The sequence below is a fragment of the Crocuta crocuta genome, unplaced genomic scaffold (assembly GCF_008692635.1).
Source record: "Crocuta crocuta isolate KB4526 unplaced genomic scaffold, BGI_CrCroc_1.0 scaffold65, whole genome shotgun sequence".
NCBI lineage: Eukaryota > Metazoa > Chordata > Mammalia > Carnivora > Hyaenidae > Crocuta > Crocuta crocuta.
Window position 1 is genome coordinate 831,323 of NW_027530683.1, and position 17,474 is coordinate 848,796.

Below are 17,474 nucleotides of genomic sequence, written 5' to 3' on the forward strand. Positions count from 1 at the left end.
ACTTTGGAGAGAACTCCTTACTTGATCATATGGTTCAGTGACCTGTGTTATATATTTTTCTCTTCTCATGCCTTATTACCCATTTAAAATACTTTCATTAGAACAGAGGACTGTGTACATTTTGTTCTTGGGTTTTTACTCAGCAAGACTCAACTATTTCTTCTTAGAGAAAATTTCACATAAAGGAAAATAAAAACTAGCAGAAGTTTTATTTATAAACTATTCATATATTTATATATACTATATATATATTGTATATATTACCAGCTGGATTGCAAGGGCATTCACACAAAACCTACACATTTATACATTGCCTATGTGAAAGTGAAGGTGCCAGGAAAAAAGCTAGCATAAACTTGCAAAATAGAGGAAAATCTACTGAATATTAAAGGTCATCTGGCCACCTGATGAGTTGCATAGGAAAGGTCAGGTCCTGTAAGATGCAGAATGTAGAGGGTGTATGCAGCTGTCGAGGCGTTTCACCTTTAAATCCTCCACAAGGATGGCAGACAGCAGACAAGATTAAAGTAAAAGAATATATCTTGAATGTTTTGCCAGAAGAACAAACTTACCCCTATTATGCTTGTTGAACATAATAGAGTTTTTCTACGTAGAATTTGGTCAACTATGAAGGGAGAGGAAAATGTGGTGCTCACAGTTGATGCTTCACGCATCCTCAGCTGTTTCCTTTGAACTACAGGAAATGGCAGGTTATGAGTTCCACAACAACAAAATCACAAGAGATTAAAGGCTTATCATTAGCAGAAGTGCCCGGTCAGGGGTTTAGGTTCTTAAAAAAATTTTAAAATATTGTATTCTGTGTTGGCTTAGATAAGTTTTTGGTTAAGTTTTCCTTTTTTTTTTTTTTTTTTTTTATGTAAGCAATTCTCAACTGTCCATGACATTGGGGTCAGGGAAAACATGGGTAACAAATCCAAGGACAGGAAAATTTTGTCCTTAATAGGCCCCATTAATCCTGTATCCTCCAGTATTAACCTGTGACACTTACCTGGTGATGACTGTTTCATTTCTTTTTTTCATTTCTTTGTTCATTAAAGATTCTTGTGGATAATAATTTAGCCAGAAGACTAGGGACAGAGGACCTACATGATTAATCAATGAATTGGGTAAACAGCTCTCTCGAGAATGTATTATGCAGTGAAATACCGCATTTTAAGTACTGACTAGCAAATTTTTAAGCCCCCGCCTTGTTTTAGAGCCTCAGCTTTAATTTTTTCTACCAAGTTTGTACTTGGACAACATAAACTTTTAGTCCTACCTAAGGAGAGGCAATCATTTCAAATCATGCAATACATTTCATGAAAGTACAGAATTTTAGATTGTTAAGGGAAACAACAGTGCCATTTCCCCCACCCCCCCTTTCAGTAGGGAGATATGTACTGAGGTGTCTTCTATGTATAATGCACTGTCTACAACAGAGTTAATGAAGTTTCAGTGTTTACCAACATGCAGAAGCGTATCTGCCAGGACTTGCATGGGGTTTGTATGCGTTTCCATGCATTTAACAATTAAGAAAAGGAAAGACTCTACCAAAAAATTGCTAGAACCGATGTATGAATTTAGTACATTTTCAGGATAAAAAGTCAACATTCAGAAATCTGTTGCATTTCTATACACCAATAATGAAGCAGCAGAAAGGAATATTAAGGAATCAATCCCATTTACAATTACATCAAACCCATAAGACACCTAGGAATAAATCTCCTAAACAGCTGAAAGACCTGTACTTTGAAAAGTATAAAACACTGATGAAAGAAATTGAAGATAACACACACATAAAAGTGGAAAAACATTCATGCTCATGGATTGGAAGAACAATTATTATTAAAATGTCTTTACTACCCAAAGCAATCTATATATTAAATGCAATCTCTGAAAATACCAACAGCATTTTTCACCGAGTTAGGACAAAGAATCCTAAAATTTATTTGGAATCAGAAAAGACCCTGAATAGCCACAGCAATCTTCAAAAAGAAACCTTGAAAAACAAAGGAAAAGCTGGGGCATCCTATTTTTATATTAAAAAGGAGTGATAGGTTATTAGTTCTTTAAAAAAAACCTGAGAAAGTGTTTATCATTAACATGTTTTTATTTCTCTTCAGTAAATGCACATTAGTGGGATTTCTGAATATTATGGTTAGCCTATGTGTAACTTTATAAGAAATTTCCGAATCTTTTTCAAGTGAATGTAACATTTTGCATCTTCACCAGCAACGTTGAAAAGTCCCATTTTCTTCACATATACATCAGTTCATTGGTATTGAACAGAAATGCAACAGATCTTTGTATTTTACTTTGTACCCTAAAAATTTACTAAATTTATTAGTTCTAACAGTGTTTTGGTGGTCTTTAGGGTTTTCTATACATAATATCATGCCATCTTCAAAGAGTGACAAATTTTCTTCTGTTTCAATTTGGATGCTTTTATTTCTTTTAACTGCTGTGGCCAGGACTTCCAATGCTATGTTGAATAAAAGTGGGGAGAGTGGGCATTTTGTCTTGTTCCTGATCTTAAAGGAAAAACTTTCAGCTTTCCACCATTGAGTATGTTAGCTATAGATTTGTCATATATATATGTTGAGGTATGTTCCCTTTATGCCAACTTTATTGAGAGTTTTTATCATAAATCAATCTTGAATTTTGTCACATGCTTTTCCCACATCTGTTGAGATACTCATATGATTTATCCTTCATTTTGTTAATGTAGTGTATCACATTGAGTGATTTTCAAATGTTGTACCATCTTTGCTTCCCTGGGACAAATCCCTCTTGATCATGGTGTAGGATCCTTTACTCTATTTTTTTTTTTTTGCATCCTTAAATTTATTCCAAGTAAGTATTGTGCACACAACAGGCATATTATTTTCACACAAAAACCGGCACTGCAATAAAAATATTTAACACTTTGCTGTGAAACTCAAAGATATTGAAAAACCTCTCAAGGTGTTTTAACTGGATTCTTTAATATTTGTAATCCACGCTTGCTCAGTTATAATTTCTAAAGTATGTTACAATTATGTTGCTCATTATACTATTCATTATGTTTATTATATATTTAAAACTTTCCTGAAAATTTATGTTCTCCATAAAATAACTTTTTACTAACTTCAAAATATCCTTAGGTACCTCTCAGCAGTACTACTATAAAACCAAAATTGTGTTTTCAAATAGCAAGTACTCAAGCCACACCATTTCTGATTACAGATATAATGAGCATCCAGTTTTACAAATAGCTCTCTTTTACTCCTTGCTCTTATTTTAATATGCCAACCATTATATCACTGATATCCCGGAGTTTTCTTGCAACAGATTCATCCATAGCTTTGGGCAATAATTATTCCTCTTTCCAATTTCCAAAGTACTTTCCTGACACAACTTCTACCTCAGGTGAGGAGGCTAAATAAACTGAAGTCTGGGATCCTTCTACTGGGGTTTTGAAAAAAGCCCATGACACCAAACTGAAAAATGGTTTAACCACAGTGGAATTTGTATGTACCTAGAGAGATTAGTCTGTGCAATACTAGGTTATAGTAAGCTGAAAGTAACATTTGTGCCTTCTAAGTCCCAGGATAGTTTGTTAAAAAAAGGTTAGCCCATTTGCTCCAAATATAACAAAAGCTTTTTTTTTTAATGTTTATTTATTTTTGAGAGAGAGAGAGAAAGAGGTGAAGGGCAGAGAGAGGGAGACAGGGGTCCCAAATGGGCTCTGCAATCACAGCAGAGAGCCTGATGGGCCCAAAACTGAAATTGATCAATGCTTAACCGACTTCAGGCACACCAACAAAAGTTTTTATTTTATAGTTTTGTTCACAATACAAGTCTTCAAAGTTGATGTCTCCATNCTTAGGGAGAGCTGAACTTTTGAGGAATCCAAGGAGAAGACTGGTGAGTAGGAAGTGCCCCAGATGATTCACTCCCAACTACATCTCAAACCCATCTTTGGCCTTCATATATGAGCAATGGAAGATCCTTGTATTATTATTTTTTTCTTTCATAATTTATTGTCAACTTGGTTTCCATATAACACCCAGTGCTCATCCCAACAAGTGCCCTTCCCCTCTCCCCCACCCCTATAAGCCCTCAGTTTGTTCTCAGTATTCAAGAGTCTCTCATGGTTTGCCTCCCTCCCTATCCCCAACTATTATTTCCCCTTCTCCTCCCCCATGGTCCTCTGTTAAGTTTCTCCTGATCCACTTATATGTGAAAACATATGGTATCTGTCTTCCTCTGCCTGACTCATTTTGCTCAGCATAACTCCCTCAAGTTCCATCCATGTTGATACAAGTGGACAGATTTCATTCTCTCTCATTGCCATCTAGTATTCCATTGTATAGATATACCACTGCTTGATTCATTCATTAGTTGATGGACATTTAGGCTCTTTCCATGATTTGGTTATTGTTGAAAGTGCCGCTATGAACATTGGGGTACATGTGCCCCTATGATTCAGCACTCCTGTATTCCTTGGGTAAATTCCTAGCCATGCTATTGCTGGGTCATAGGGGAGTTCTATTGTTAATTTTTTGAGGAACCTCCACACTGCTTTCCAAAGGGACTGCACTAGTTTACATTCCTACCAACAGTGTAGGAAGGGTGCCTGTTTCTCCACATCCTCGGCACCATCTATATTCTTCTGATTTGTTCATTTTAGCTACTGTGTTTCAGTGTGGTTTTGATCGGCATTTCCCTGATGATGAGGGACGCTGAGCATCGTTTCATGTGTCATCTATTGGCCATCTGAATGTCCTCTTTGGAGAAGGTCTGTTCATATTTTCTGCCCATTTCTATACTGGATTATTTGTTTTTCGGGTGTGGAGTTTGGTGAGTTCCTTATAGATTTTGGATACTAGCTCTTTATCTGATATGTCATTTGCAACTATCTTTTCCCATTCTGTCAGTTGCCTATTAGTTTTCTTGATTGTTTCCTTTGCCGTGCAGAAGCTTTTTATGTTGATGAGGTCCCAATAGTTCATTTTTGCTCTTGTTTCCCTTGCCATTGGGGATGTGTCAAGTAAGAAATTGCTGTGGTTGAGGTCAAGGAAGTTGTTTCCTGCTTTCTCCTGTAGGGTTTTGATGGTTTCTTGTCTCACATTCAGGTCCTTTATCCATTTTGAGTTTATTTTTGTGTGTGGTGTGAGAAAATGATCTAGTTTCATTCTTCTGCATGTTGCTGTCCAGTTCTCAGCACCATCTCTGTTAAAGAGGCTGTCTTTTTTCCATTGGATACTCTTTCTCACTTTGTCAAAGATTAGCTGGCCATACATTTGTGGGTCCAGTTCTGTATTCTCTATTCTATTCCATTGGTCTATGTGTCTGTTTTTGTGCCAATACCGTACTGTCTTGATGATGACAGCTTTGTAGTAGAGGCTGAAGTCTGGGATGGTGATGCCTCCCGTTTTGGTTTTCTTCTTCAATATTACGTGAGCGATTTGGAGTCTTTTGTGGTTCCATAAAAATTTTAGGATAGTTTGTTTTAGCTTTGAGAAGAATGCTGGTGCAATTTTGATTGGGATTGCATTGAATGTGTAGATTGCTTTGGGTAGTAATGACATTTTTAACAATATTTATTCTTCCGGTTCATGAGCATGGAATGTTTTTCCATTTCTTTGTGTCTTCAATTTCCTTCATAAGTTTTCTATAATTTTCATCATACAGATCTTTTATATTTCTGGTTAGGTTTATTCCTAGGTATTTTATGTTTTCTTGTGTAGTTGTGAATGGGATCAGTTTCTTGATTTCTCTTTCTGTTGCTTCATTATTAGTCTACAAAAATGCAACCGATTTCTGTACGTTGATTTTGTACCCTGCAACTGTGCTGAATTCATGGATTGGTTGTAGTAGGCTTCTGGTGGAGTCTGTCGGGTTTTCTATGTAGAGTATCATGTCGTCTGTGCAAAGTGAAAGTTTGACTTCTTCCTTACCAATTCTGATGCCTTTGATTTCCTTTTGTTGTCTGATGGCTGATGCTAGGACTTCCAGCACTATGTTAAACAATAGTGGTGAGAGTGGACATCCCTGTCGTGTTCCTGATCTCAGGGGGAAAGCTCTCAGTTTTTCTCCGTTGAGGACGATGTTAGCTGAGGGCTTCTCATACATGGCTTTGATGATGTTTAAGTACGTTCCTTCTATCCCAACTTTTTCGAGGGTCTTTATTAAGAAGGGATGCTGTAGTTTGTCAAATGCTTTTTCTGCATCTATTGACAGGATCATATGGTTTTTATCTTTTTTTTTGTTAATGTGATGTATCACGTTGATTGATTTGCGAATGTTGAACCAGCCCTGTAACCCAGAAATGAATCCCACTTGATCATGGTGGATAGTTCTTTTTACATGCTGTTGCATTCGATTTGCAAGTATCTTGTTGAGGATTTTTACATCTGTATTCATCATGGATATTGGCCTGTAGTTCTCTTTTTTTTTGCTGGGTCTCTGTTTGGGTTGGGAATCAAAGTGATGCTGGCTTCGTAAAATGAGCTCAGAAGTTTTCCTTCAATTTCTATTTTCTTGGAATAGCTTGAGAAGAATGGGGTATTAGTTCTGTTTTAAATGTCTGGTAGAATTCCCCAGGGAAGCCATCTGGCCCAGGGCTCTTATTTGTTGGGAGATTTTTGATAACTGATTTGATTTCTTCACTAGTTATGGGTCTGTTCAGATTTTCTATCTCTTCCCATTTGAATTTTGGTAGTGAGTGTGTGTTTAGGAATTTGTCCATTTTTTCTAGGCTGTCCAGTTGTTCACATATAATTTTTCATAGTATTACCTGATAATTGCTTGTATTTCTGAGGAATTGGTTGTAATGAATGTATTTTTATTCATGATTTTGTCTGTTTGGGTGCTCTCTCTTTTCTTTTTGAGAAGCCTGGCTAGAGATTTCTCAATTTTGTTTATTTTTTCAGAAAACCAACTCTTGGTTTCATTAATCTGTTCAACTGTTTTTTTGGATTCTATATTGTTTCTTTCTGTCCTGATTTTTATTATTTCTCTTCTCCTACTGGGCTTGAGGTGCTCTTGTTGCTCTCCTTCTAGTTCTTGTAGGTGAGCTGTTAGATTTTGTACTTGCGCTTTTTCTGATTTCTTGAAATATGCCTGGAGTGCAATGTACTTTCCTCTTAGGACTGCCTTTGCCACATCCCATAGAGTTTGGATAGTTGTGTTTTCATTTTCATTTGTTTCCATATATTTTTAAATTACTTCTCAAATAGAGAAGCCCTGAAGCCATAGGACACTGAATCGCAGGAGTCTGTGAGGAAGAGACAGAGTCCACTAAGAAGACAAACTCATAGGTGTGTGATTGCGAAGTGGGGAAGATAAAATGGGCCAGGAACTGGAGACACAGAGGGGAGGGAACCCCTTCCCAGAGAGCTGCGGAGAGTCGAGGGGAAGAGAAAGAGCGGCTGAAACTGCTCATGGAACTGTCCCTGGACAAGAAAAAAACATCAGCCCTAAACAGAGAGGGTCCTAACATCCCATCCCTAACTGCAGGGTATTCAGAGAGTGATCTTATTTAGCTGTGGTGCTGACTTTGGGCTGGATGCCCTGGTCCCAGGCAGTACAGGAGAAACTGCTCCACTGCTCTCCTGGCTCGATCCCCAGCTGGGAAGCGGCCCAGCCTGCGGGATTACATTTCATGTGGTATCAATAAAGTGCACGGACTGGGACCTGGAAATGAGATGGGCCTTGGGACATAGAACACTGCCCCCCTTGGCTACATCCATGGCACAGAGATATTGGACTCAACAGAGTGATTTACAAGGCTTTATTTGAGAAGGAACTGGGGCGCCACCATTTCTCTCCCCACAACAACCAAGGTGGGTCCTCAGGGAACCCGCAGGATGCAGTGGAGGCTAAAACCCGCCTACACCAAACCACGCCCATCCGTGCTAAGAGAGCTGTTTATTTATTTATTTTTTAACCAGAGCCCAGGGCAAGACCAACATGGATGCACTGCCGAGATTAATTCTAAACCAATTCTTTCTATTCAGATATACTTTTCCTTGTCTCATTTGTATCCCTCCCCTCTACTGAACTGGGCACTCGAGTCATTGGTTTGCTTAAACAGTCAAATTTAATTCATTCTCTAGATGTATATTCTACACCTCCACCGCTACCTTCCTATCTCTTTCTCTTTGGAGTAATCAGACTATATAGTTTCTTTGGGTAACATTATCTTCGTTTCTTTCTCCTCGCTTCCTGTCATATTCTCCTCTTTCTGTCTCTGAATTAAGCCTCTTAGTCTCTCAGCTTGGTCATTGCCAATTTTGCTTTCTCCCTGCGCCTGTCATTTCTCTCTTTGTATTTGCTCTTCAATCAGCACTGCATATGTCCTGCTCTTTATTTGTTGCTGGGAATTTTGGTTTCATGCTTTTAGACTGTCCTTTGTCTTTTGTCTGTTTTTTTTTTTTCTTTTTCCCTTTCGGTTTGCGTGTTTGTTGGATTTGTCTGTGTGTTTGTGTGCCTTGTTACCTGTGTGTTTGTCTGTTTTCCTTTCCAGGGCTACCTCAAAAAACAAGTCAAAGTACACATGGTGGAGAGTCCCAAATACCACTACAAGTAGGAAAATAAAATAATCAAAGTCTCAACAAGAGAGACCAAGATACACCATTAAAAGAACACTTCCTGAATGGACAGGCCCAGTCAATGAGCCTTCTTTAATATAGCAGTATTCGCAGGTTCAGAGTACATAACAAGTTTTTAAAATTAACAAGAGACAGAAAGCCTTCCAAAATGATGAAACGGAAGAACTCTCCTCTAAAGAAATTCCAGGAAGAAGTGACAGATAAAGAATTGCTCAAAACAGATATAAGCAACATAGCTGAACAAGAATTTAGAACAATAGTCATAAAATTAATCACTGGGCTTGAAAAAGGCATGGAAGACATCAGAGAAGCTATTGCTATAAAGGCTATGGACATTAAACACAGTTGTGATGTATAAAAAAATGTTATAAATGAGGTGCATAATAAAATGGAGGTGTCTAATGCACAGATTGAAGAGGAAGAGAGGATAATAGGTGAATAAGAAGACACAATTATAGAAAAAGAGGAAGCCGAGAAAAAGAGAGATACACTGATCCAGGAGCACAAAGGGAGAGTTCAAGAACTGAGTGATACAGTCAAACAGAACAATATCCATATCATAGGAATTCCAGATGAGGAAGAGAGAAGGAAAGGCACTGAAGAAGTCCTTGAACGAATTATAGTGGAGAACTTCCCAAATCTGGGGAAGGAAACAGACACTGAAATCCAAGAGGCACAGAGAACTCCCCTCGGACATAACTTGAGTTGATCTTCTGTTCAACATATCATAGTGAAAATGGCAAAATATAAAAATATAAGGACAAAGAGAGTTCTGAAAGCAGCTAGAGATAAAAGGGCCTGAACATACAAAGAGAGACATATCAGAGTAGTTACAGACCTATCTACTGAAACTTGGCAGGCCAGAAATGAAAGACAGGAAATCTTCAATGTGATAAACAGAACAAATATGCAGCCAAGAATCCTCCATCCAGCAAGCCTGTCATTCAGAATAGAAGGAGAGATAAAGGTCTTCCCAAATAAACAAAAATTGAAAGAATTTGTCACCACTAAACCAGCCCTACAAGAACTTTTAAGGGGAATTCTATGAGAGAAATGTTGCAAGGAACGCAGGTACCAGAGACACCACTACAAGGATGAATCCTACAAAGAACACAATGACTCTAAACCCATATTTTTCAATAAAAACACTGAATGTAAATGGACTAAATGTTCCACTCAAAAGACATAGGGTAGCAGAATGTATAAAAAACCAAAATCCATCTATTTCCTGTCTCCAGGAGACTCATTTTAAACCTGAGGACACCTTCATATTGAAAGTAAGGGGATGGAGAAATATCTATGATGCTACTGGAAGTCAAAAGAAAGCCAGAGTAGCTATACTTATATCAGACAAATTGGGCTTTAAAGTAAAGGCAGTAACAAGGTATGAAGAAGGGAATTATATAATAATTACAGGGTCTATCCTTCAGGAAGAGCTAATAATTAGAAATGTCTACGCACTCAATACAGAAGTACCCAAATACATAAAACAATCACAAACAGAAACAATCTTATGGATAAGAATGTAGTAATAGCAGGGGACTTTAATACTCCACTTACAGCAATGGATAGATCAAATAGACAGAAAATCACTAAAGAAACAATGGACTTGAATGACACATTGGACCAGATGGATCTGACAGATATATTTAGAACTCTACATCCTGAGGCTGTGGAATAACTTTCTTCTCAAGTGCACATAGCACATTCTCCATGATAGATCGCATACTGGGTCATAAAGCAGCCCTCAATAATTATAAAAGAACTGAGATCATACATGCACACTCTTAGATCACAATGCTATGAAACTTGAAATCAGTCACAGGAAAAAGTCTGGAAAACCTGCAAAAACATGGAGGTTAAGGAACAGAACCTTAGAACGAATGGGCCAATCAGGCAATTAGAGAAGAAATTAAAAAATANTGATTGGATGCTAAACATTGTGAATTTTACATTCTGGAATGCTAGATATTATTTTGTTCCTTTAGATAGTGTTGGATTTTTTTTCTGATATGCAGTTATTTAGAATCAATTTGTCCTTTCTTTGGCATTATTTTAAGTTGGTTAGAATGGGTCCAGAGCAGCCTTTAGTCTAGGGTTATTTTCACCTCACTGCTTAATGTGACACTCTCCAGGGGATTTTATCAGATGCTAATGTATTATGATGTCTTTCTACTGTGGCTGGTGGGAATATAAATAATTCCTCGCCCTAGTGAATTTTGGCTTATTACTTTCCATTGGTTCTTTTATGCCCTCATCTTCTTATATATATATGTTCATGTGTGTGTGTGTGTGTGTGTGTGTGTGTGTGTGTGTGAGAGAGAGAGAGAGAGAGAGAGAGAGAGAGATTCAAGGCAATTCGATCAGTGTATATTTCTGAGTTTCTCTTTCTATGTGGCTGCTTTCTCTATGACTGTGCCTCAGAAGCTATAACTACCTTGGCCTCTCTGGACTCTGATAGCTATCTCCTCAATTCAAAGGCTTCAGGGCTTTATCTGGGTTCTCCCTCCCTGCAGGACATGGCCAATTAGGCAGTAAGCTGGGGGCTTACTCATTTGTTTCTTCACTGTTAAAGATAACTACTTTTCACTATCTTTTGTCTAATCTCTGAAAATTACGATTTTATATAGTTAGTCTGCTTGTTTATGTTAGAAGGGAAAATAAAATCCTTTTTACTTTATTGTGTTTGGAAGCAGAACTTTGTCATTCCTTCTTAATTTATTAGCTGAGATGATTCTAAAAGAGTAACCTCCTTTCATCAACTTGGTTGTCCTGAGTACAGACTTTATACAAAAGGTTAGATTCTTTACTAGTTTACAAAATGGCACATTTCTTAGCACATTCCAGAGGACAGAAATGGGTTTTTAAAGTATTAGGTATTCATAGTAATAGCTTTAATATGTTTTAATATTGCAGTTATTATTATCATGGATGTTCAAATTACCCCTTTTTTTCACCAACTAGACTCTTCAGTTTGACTCCTGTGTCCTTTTGACAAAATAGTCTTTGAATACTACCTTGCTTTTCTGTTTTGACAAAATCCAGTGTAGATGCTAAGAGACTCCTTGATTCCTTAAATTATATTTCCATTAATTTTATCTTGTCTGGAACTACTCATATAAGAACAACGTGGAGATGGACAAAACTGACATTATAATCTATAATGATATGTTCAGAAAGTAACAGTACATTACTCAGGTATAGTTGACACACAATGCTACATGAGTTTCAGGATTACAGCATAGTGATTCGACAAGTCTGTATGTTATGTTACTCTAACCACTAGCATAGTTAACCAGGGATAATATTAAAAAAAATCAAAATCAACACAGAAAACGACAATGAACAAAATATCAATATTTTAAATAAAGACAGGCTTGCACAGGGCTGGCATTAGGGTGAGATGAGTGAGTTGAATTGTGCCATTGTGGTACGGGACGCTGTTCTTATCATGCATGTTTATCAGAGCTCTCTGTGAATTGTGTTTCTTTAGGCGAAGAAAATTATATGGTTAACTCTGCAGGAATCATTCTTGGGCTGGACATGGCTCTACAGTGTTTATTAATGTACCAAAAATAATATTCACTGAGTTTCCCCTAGTGCGGCCGTTGGAAGACGGTGTTTTAGAAACTGACTATGGAGTAAGAGACTTGGTTGGTTATTTCTTAGTGTACATAAAATACTGTTCCTCAAGCATTTTTTTTCATTGAGAAAATCTCTTTATAATAGCTTTGTACAAAATCATTTTTTTTGTGAATGGAGAGAATAAGGGGTAGTAAAAAAAAAGCACTTTGAAAGAGATACACGTGACTGGGCAGTACGTGTTGAAGTGGCCTTCAGGGAGTTCATGTTTTGTCTGTCTCTTTAGTGCTTTTAAATGGAGATGACAAAATAGGCCCCATTCCCCATGTTTCTGAGGTAAACATATTTAGTAGTTTTTGAGCAGCAGAGGATTCTAATCTTTAAAGAGGAATCCATATGGTGCACCTGTAGAAGCTTCTTCCTGATGCAAAGAAAAGAACCCTAAACGGCTAGAATTTTCATTTGGAAGGAAGACAGGTGGAGGGAAAAACATCACAAAGGAAGGTGAGAATTCATGTTTCAAGGATAGTCTTTGGATTCATTTTTTAAAATCAGAACTGTATGAAAATTTCCCCCATCACATCAGCACGGAAGTATCTATCTTCTTGAACAGGTATAGGTTATTTAGAGGTCGTCATTTTCTTTCTTTTTATTCAGTTTATTCTTTTCTGACAGAAGACCAAAAATGACATCTTTTCTGATGTTATTTGACACTACATGAGGAAAAGTATAAAGTGAAAAATACTGCAACTTCCCCCTGCTAAATCACAACAGAGAGTTTTTGATTAAGATATGTATACAACCTAAGCATCCATCAGTGGGTGAATAGATAAAGATGTTACATATACATACAATGGAGTACTACTCAGCCACAAAAAAAAGAAGGAAGTCTTGAGATTTGTGACATCATGTAGAGACCTTGAGGGCACTATAATATGTGAAAATGTCAGACAAAGACAAATGCTATATGATTTTACTTGTGTGTGAAATCTATAAAACAAAACAAATGGCCAAACAAAACAAAACTCTTGGATGCGGGGAGCAGAATGGGGTGCAATCAGAGGGGAATGAGGTAGAGGGGTGTGTAAAAAGAGTGAAAGGGATCCATGGTATAGTGACAGATGGTAACCACACCTATTATGGTAATCACTTTGTAATGCATGCAAATACATTGTACACCTAAAACTAATAAAATGTTATATACCAGTTTTATCTCAGTTAAAAAAAAGAGATTTTGGTTAGAAATTCCTTTCCTACAATAAAATGAAAACTTGGATTTATTTTAATAATAATTTTTACAACTCACTATTCCCATGATAATCTATCAGCAACATGAGACTGCCGGTTTAGTAATTCAAAGGTTGTTTCTATTAATTAGTTTTACAACTGGATGGCTTGACTCTCTTGCTGCCATATGAAAACTAGCAGAGATGAATATGTTGTGCCTCACAAAATAAATAACTCTGCTGAATTTGAAAAATGGACTCAATTTGTCTTCACTGTTTTCAGTGACAGATGCGAGAGGACAGGTAAATGAGTGATCAGTCCATTTAAGAGGAAAATGTATATCAATATTGCCAACCACTGCCATCGAACACACATACATAATTTGATAGGCTGGCATACTTCTGTAGGCAAGTGATATAAATGCCACTAAAATTATGGTAATCTTGATCTATGGTGAGGAACTTTGAACCTTTGGTCATTCATTTATCTAAGTGCTGGAAAGATTTACAAATAACTTCTGGGGAGAGTTTGGGCCTTGCCTTTGGATACGTTCTTACCCACCTTCTATTCAGGATCTCTTTGGCAGAGTCTTCAACTGTCCTCAAGCCAGGTGACTGTTAAAGCCACAGAGAAGGCATCACTTCCAGGTCCTTTCAGCCACTGTGAACACACACTCACTCCTGTTCAACTTTCATTTACCCTGTACAGATTTATTGAAAGCTTTTGTCATGCCAGGATCAATGCAGGGGTCTAAGGCCACGTGAGTGAACAAAGGACTGTCAAATCTCATTTGAGTGAAAAGAAATTTTATAGGAAAACATAGACTATGTATACTTTGATAACAGTGATTCCAAGTCTTTTTTTTGGAGTCACAAACCCCTCTGAAAATCTGATAAATCTACTTAGGCATTATTCCCTGAAAAATTCAGATATGCACAAACTTAAGTTAATTTTGCATTCACTTTTTTGTACATACTTTTTTCAGTGAGGGTGGGGATGCGAGGGTATGGACTCCAGTTCAAGAAATGCTGTGCCCCTGTTCTCCTATCCGTCTATTCAGGAGCAGACCACTATGCCTTTAGGCCACTTCTTGTCTTCTTGTGGAATTTTTAAAATCTTATTTTTAAAAACTTTAAAGTGTTTCCAGTTTTATTGACATAGAACTGACATACAGCATTGTGTAAGTTTAAGGTGTGCAGCATAATGGTTTGACTTACATGTATTGTGAAATGATTACTGCAGTAGATTTAGTTAACACCTGTCACCTCATACAGATGCAATAAAAAGAGAACAGAAAACAAAAATTCTTTTTCATGTGATGAGAATTCTTAGGAATTACTCTCTTAACAGTGTTCTTATATAGCCTACAGCAGTGTTAGGTACAGTCACCATGCTGAACATTATATCCCTAATACTTATTTATCTTATAAGTGGAAATTTGTACCTTTTGACTGCCTTCCTCCAATTAATTCCCCCTCCCTTTTTCCCCACCTTTGGTAACCACAAGTCTGATCTCCTTTTCTATGAGTTTTGTCTTTTTTAGATTCCACATATAAGTGAGATCATATGTATTTGTTCTCTCTGACTTATTTCACTTGGCATAATGTCCTCAAGGTCCATCTACATTGTTGCAAATGGCAGGATCTTCTTGTTTTTTTTTTGTTTTAAATGACTGAATTCTTTATAACTGAGCTACTCTATAATGTTTTGCTAGGTATGGGATACCATAGCTTTGATGGACACTGACAACCCACACTGTGGAACTGATATTATGCCTACTGGACAGGTGTCTCTGAACACTTTGCTCACTGTAGTTAAACTGTTGTTTTATTAGGAGCACAGGATAAATGTTTCTTCAGAACTAGTGCTACAAACATTGGCTTTTTGGGCAACTAGATGGATTTGTAATTACAGACATGATGAATAAAAGCCCTTAGGCTTACAGAAACTACTAAAATAACCCATTCTCAGAAGTGATGAAATAGCTAGAATCAAGGATGAAAACATCTGTCTGTCTTCTCCCTAGCAGAGCACTGGACACCTTCATTGCAAATTGGACCCTAGAGCCTAGACAGTCGGTGGAAGAGAGAATGTCCTGAGGAGTGTCCAGGGCTCCTGATGACCAGCAGTAGAGCCACCCACCAGTCAGCATTGTACTAGTGTCTCTATTGTCACAATAGTTTGGTTAAAAATAATGTTATCTTCTTATATAAGAGATATGGTTGGGATTGTTACTTTTGCTTTTAGAAAATCATAACAATGAAAAGTCATTGTGTGTGTGTGTGTGTGTGTGTGAGTGAGTGTGTGAGTGTGTGCGCACGCAATATATCAAATAATAACCTAAGATCTAAAATCCCACAGTCCAGGGTTCTCAACTCTGGCTGCACCTGGGTGAAATTACCAGGTAGCTTGTTAAACGTACCCAGGCCTCGGCCCCACATCCAGGAGAAGCTGATGTACATAAAATTATGTACCATAATTTTAGTGGCATTTATATCACTTGCCTACAGAAGTATGCCAGCCTATCAAATTATGTATGTGTGTTTGATGATGTGCATCTAAAAGAAGATCCTTGATATTCCATATGTCAGTAATGAGTGGTTATTCAGCTACTTTTTCTGCAAAATGAAAATTTCTGTACCTCAGTTACCAAGTATGACCATCAAATGGGGTAGCTTTGTCAGCTACAAAGCACTCTGCTAATACACAGAGAAGAAGGCTGCCTGAAGACAGAGGCAGGGCCTGGAGCGATGCTGTCACGAGCCGGAGAACGCCAGGAGCCACAGCACAGCTGGAAGAGGCAGGGGAAGGGCTTTCTCCTCTAGAGCGTGGCCCTGGAAAGCCTTGATTTTGGGCTTCCGATATCTAGAACCTAGAGAATAAGTTTCTGTTGTTTAAAGACACCTGGCTTGTGATAATTTGTTACGGAGGTCTTAGGAAAACGAACACATAGCTCAGTAGGAGAGGCTTTGGGAGAGGTGGAGGTCAGCATAGGCTGGCTGTTCCTGAAAGGCAGGCTGCTTTGGGCTCTGACTCCTTACTTCTCCCAGTTTCTTCTTTTCCTCTGTTTTTGGGAGGCGAGAATTCTACCACTGAACCACCAATGCTCCGCCCTTTTTCCTCTGTTTTTGGATTCAGAACTTTGCACCTGATTCCCATGGGAGCAGGCACTGACACCCTTCAGTTAAGGGGAAACCTGCAATGAGGGAGGAGGCACAGGCACCGTGTGTGGGATTCATCTGTGAGGACGAAATCACTTGAAACATGAATTTAAAAACACACAGGCATGAGAACTAACAAGGGCTGGTGAAGGTTCTGTGCTTAACTGTAAAAATAAATCAGGCCCGTTTGCCATTGGGAGTATCACTGGCACACAAAGAGTTAATATAATAATGTGCTTAAAAAGTGTCTTGTAATCGTGTTTGCACTATTGATTTGCTTGGTAAATTATTTTGTAAAGATGGTCCAAACTTCAGTCCCATACTGGTTAACTTATGGGAGTCTAAATTAGTTGATTCTAAATTGTTGACATTTTATTGTACACAAATGCAAATCATATATTTGCTTATCTGCTTGCAGTCAACTTTATTGTAGGTCATATAAATAGAATAAATTAAGAGAAAATGCCTTGGGACAAAGAATTATGTGCTTATATACACTGATATGTGGCTAAACTGAAGAGTCATTTTTGCTAACCTGAAATTTTTAAATCCTTTTTTGTCTTTAGGGGACATGTATAGCTCTAGTTACTAATTGGAATGCTCCTTACTATTTTTTTTAATGTTAAGTTATTCTGTTTTAGATGTGTTCCACATCATAAGTGATTACATTTTTTAAAAAGCAGACATAATCCTAAATAAATAGAACATCTCTGGAAGACTGAGGTCTTTCTTCTGGTTTACTGTGACAGTCTGTGAATGGCTATAACATTCAGGGGCTATCTCTAAAATGCAAATAATCCCTTGGGCAGGAGGTCCTTTCATCTATAGGAAAAGGGAATTCTGAAGCTCTTTCTCATGCTTACACAGAACTTTTAATGTCTCCCTGTAAGGGGAAAAGTCTAAATGA

The 17,474-nt window shown here is 37.6% G+C and overlaps 1 pseudogene; it reads right to left on the reverse strand.

Annotated features, from left to right (window-relative positions):
• Window positions 1-3,274: 3,274 nt before the first annotated feature.
• On the reverse strand, window positions 3,275-4,016 carry LOC144235668 (retinol dehydrogenase 14 pseudogene; annotated as a pseudogene).
• Between the last annotated feature and the right edge of the window lie 13,458 nt (window positions 4,017-17,474).